At 32.5% G+C, this 4,505-nt stretch overlaps 1 pseudogene; it reads left to right on the top strand.

The window, feature by feature from the left end:
• Positions 1 to 1,163: 1,163 nt before the first annotated feature.
• Positions 1,164 to 2,683, top strand: LOC114074267 (annotated as a pseudogene).
• Positions 2,684 to 4,505: the final 1,822 nt, after the last annotated feature.

Here is a 4,505-nt window from a genome sequence, read left to right as displayed (position 1 = left end):
TATACTAGATTCCATGATACAACTCTCGTTGTCTTAATGTCGGATAAAATAAAGATCCCACAAAATGACAATATTATCTTCATAGATTTTCATATGTCCTTTATTTCAAATGCTTTGACTATATCTTATGATATGCATGTTTTACTTCCTTTTGTTTAAAATGTCCAAATATTAACCATGTCTACATTATTTGAACCATCTATTCTATCATGTTCAAGTTTATGCATATTGCTCCATGATTAGTGCGTGGAGGCACTAATGCATATTTATGCCACCATTATTTCATGAATGTAGGGTCCGATGTTCCTAACTTGCACGCATGTGTCTAGATATCTATTGGATTCTTTTACATATTGGTGAGTCCTCATGTTCCAAGGACCGATACACTTTATAGGTTTAATTTATGTCATTTCATTTTAGACTTTGTATGTGATGTATGAGTTAAGTTTGAATCACTTTCCTTATGATCTGTTATATGACTTTAGACTTATGCTAGACTTCCGCTTTGTCAAACTCTTTTGATGTACAAAATGTTATAATTTAAAGTCTTTACTTCTATTGTCTTGTATGATGTATGCTAAATGACTTGTTTAGGGCCTCTCGGAGTCTTATATTCCATGTTATGCCTAGGGTGTAATTTGGGTCGTGACAAACTTATTATTCAGAGCACAAGGTTTAGAAAGGTCCTAGGATGTCTCATAAGCTATGTCTTGTTAAGTCTTGTTCATGAGTGTAAAGCATGCTACATTTACGAATAGGAAGTTATTAGATGTTTAGTTCATCATTTTTAAGTCGTACGATACATAGTAGCTCTATATGTCTCTCTCTCTTAATCCTTATCTGATCTTTTTCAAAATATGGCCCCTCAAAGAGAATATGTTAGGAGGAATGCAAATGAGAATATGGAATGAGAAGCTCCTGAAGTTTTGGACCTTTGGCCGAACAAGTGACTACTGCAAAGTTTTGAGCTGCTTTTCAAGTGTTGGCTCAAGCCATGACGGAACAAACCAATAGGGAGGTTGTGATCCTTATGAACCCAGATATCGGTATGGTGTCAACTAGAGTGAGAGACTTCACTAAAATGAATCCCCAATGATTCATGGTCCATGCTAGAGAAATACAGTCTAGTGTTCATTGATTAAATATACGAGGTTTTGATGATCATGGATGTGCCCGTGGAAAAGGCAGAATTGGTTGCTTACCAACTTAGGGCAGAATTGGTTCAACTTAAGGGAGGTGATCAAGAAGGAAGAAAGGGTCGTTGATGCGGGTCCTCTTGATTAGAAAAAAGTTTAAGGGTGCTTTCCTTGATAGGATCTTTCCCCTTGATATGAGGGATGAAAAGGTACTTGAATTCATCAACCTCCGTCAAGAAAATAAGAGTGTGAAGAAGTATAGTTTGAAGTTCACACAATTTTGTAAATATGCTCTTTTTATTGTTGCTGACTTGAGGGCAAGGATGAGTAAGTTTGTCTAGGGTGTGTCTGAAATGGTTGGTGGTTCAGGAATGTCGTACCATCATGCTCATTCAAAAATGGATATCTCACGTCTAAGATTCATGCTCAACAAATCAAAGAGGATAAGCTTAAGGAAAGGTCTAAGGAAGCAAAGAGGGCAAAGATCAGTGATAGTGACTTTTCACATTTAACGTCCGATGGACATGATCTTTCTAGGTTCCGCAAAGGTTTTCTGGTCAAGGTTCCTCCAAGGCTCTGACTCCTAAATTGAAAAAAGAGTGTCTAACCCTAAACCTCAAGGAGGAAATGGGGGTGGAAACATATCCTCAATTATATTCCCTCACGCCAAAAGTGTGGTAAGAGACTTTTGAGTAAATGGTTGATGGGTAAGGATAATTGATTTTGTTGTTGTAAATGTGGTCACTGCTTGAGAGATTCTCCATATATAATTTACAAGGGAAAGGATGGTAGACAAGCTCCGCCTAGTGGTTCGGATTCAAGTGCTCCAAAGCAAAACCGATTCTATAGAATTCCAATCTAGGACTCTAAACTTTGGTTCACCCCAATTTTAATCGAATTCCAAAACCAACTATATAAACTTGTCAAACATGACTTGAGAGAACTTTTGAGAGGGGTAAAATGGGAATTTGATGAAAATTTTCAAAAATGACCTTATGGATCATTGCATTATCCATCACAAAAAAATCATATTCATCCTCAGTTATAAGGTAAAAGACAATACCTAGGAATGAATCCAAACATGGGTCGGCAGAAGATCAAAGTTGCCAAAGTAGAAGTCAAGAATCACCTCCAAGTCACATTCTCTAAACGTCGTTCAAGAATTTTCAGGAAAGCCAGTGAAGTGTGCACACTATGTGGGGTTGAAATTTCCATAATAGTGTTCTCCCCTGCAAGAAAAGCTTACTCCTTTGGCAATGCTAATGTTGAGTCCATTATCGACAGTTTTCTTTTGCGAAATCCTTATTGAATCTCAAATCAACTTCATCTTGATACTCATAAACATTTCAATGTCTGTGAGCTCAACTTGATCCTCACTAAAATTCTTGATGAAGTTGAAGTTGAGAGGAAAAAGATTGAAACATTTGATCGCATAAGGAAAGACTTGTGAAAGCCAATATTGGTGGGAAGCCCCTATAGGTGAACTTGCCTATTATGAGCTTGAGCAATTAAAAAATTATTTGGAAGACATAAAAAGAATGTCATAACCCATGCAAGCATGATTATGGTTGAGAAAAATGTAAGAATTTTCTATACAACAAACCTGTTGATGCTTCAGATTACTTCTGGTTATGATCATCATGTATTCTTTTAGTTATTTTTTCCTCATCGTATGGTTAAATTAATTAATCTAGCCAGAATCTCTTTGCTTGTCTTATTTAACAATATATGTTTCATTATTAAAAGCGACATTAATATAATGTGACCTTCTTCCATTTCTATCATATTATTATTTAAGAAGACATATTTAAATCATATACAATGGCAATATAATGTTTTCCAAATAATTAGTTCAACTTATTCATACGCAATTGCATATAGTTATTGTTTAGGTTAATAGAAGTTCTCTAATTACCCAATTAGTTAATAAATGAAATTTGCTAAAACTTTTGTGCAGTTCTTACACATGCTTCAAGCAGATTGTGTGACATTAGTCTTGAGATACCCCAAGCAGAAGGTGAAGTTTACTGTGAATATAACATGCAAATAATGTAATTGGATGTGCTAGGTTTCCCATTTTCCTCAAAACTAGGTAATTTGTTCGATTTGAAATAAAACAAATAGCAAACACCAACAAAAATAAAGTAAAGTTTAGTAAGATAAAACTCAAACCTATTCAATTTACGTTGTGTTCTTAAGAATATTATTCTCCTAAATGTATCCGAGATAATGAAATATATCCTCATAGATTTGAACAATTTACTCATTAGTATAGTGGTGATAAAAACTTCACCGAACAGTAAATTCACTTGACAACACTAAATCATACGAGTTTTTTTAAGTGCAAGAAAAAGAAGAGCAGAAGATCAGAAAATAAGAGAAAAATTATCTATTTAAAGGAAAGTAGAACAAATAATTCTTGTGTTTTATCAAAAAAAAATCGCTAGACTTAGAAAAGTTATAATCCTTTTAAAAAACTCATAACCACCCTTTTAATATGAAAATATGCTATTCAAATTGTTTTCCTGAAAAAAACTTTATTTCTCACTTGCACTTTTTGATATCAAACACTAATCACCTCATAAAGCTTAGCAATGATTCTTTTGTGAGGCGTATCCAGAATTTCGAAATAATAGATGCACTATTACAAAAAAGTTGATCTAATATATAAATTTTATCGGTTTGACATTTAGGTTGTTACTATAAAAAACGTTCAAATTTTATACATATAATTAAATAATAAGTAATAGTTATATTTAAATTCATGCATCAACGACCAAGATATTAATACAATAATATATTCATGTATCTCGACTTAATGCAAGATCTTAAATGCGGGTGATGAAGAGTCTAATAACCTTTATAATTTGTAAGATAAGTGGAGGGTAATGAAGCGTTTATCAAAGACACTCGCACAACATTATTTGTTTTCCTTCTTTCATCTGAATTGTGATCACTTGCATTCTGTATTAGGTTAGTCTACATAATTTGTAAAATGTTCATTACCAACTTGTAATTTGTAAGAATTCTTATTAATTCATTTATTTGTATTCTTTAAAATTTCATGCATATTAATATTATTTTTTTTAAAAAAAATATGTAAATTATTATAGTTACAAGATGAATGTTCTCAAATATAAAGTTGGAAGTGAACTTTTATTTTTCATATCTCTATTTTTTGAGTTGTTAAATATAATTTCGTAATTGATTACTATATTTTTATATTCTTCATTTCTTCTATCTTTAGGATATCAATAAAATCAAGTTAATTACAATTCATATTTATAATTAATTTTTTTTAGGATAAGCATGTTAAATCCCGCAGAATATATTCACAACTAGACCCGTAAAAGAATAAATCTTTGATAA

The sequence above is a fragment of the Solanum pennellii genome, chromosome 10 (assembly GCF_001406875.1).
Source record: "Solanum pennellii chromosome 10, SPENNV200".
NCBI classification, from domain to species: domain Eukaryota; kingdom Viridiplantae; phylum Streptophyta; class Magnoliopsida; order Solanales; family Solanaceae; genus Solanum; species Solanum pennellii.
This window is presented reverse-complemented; position numbering and strand designations above follow the sequence as displayed.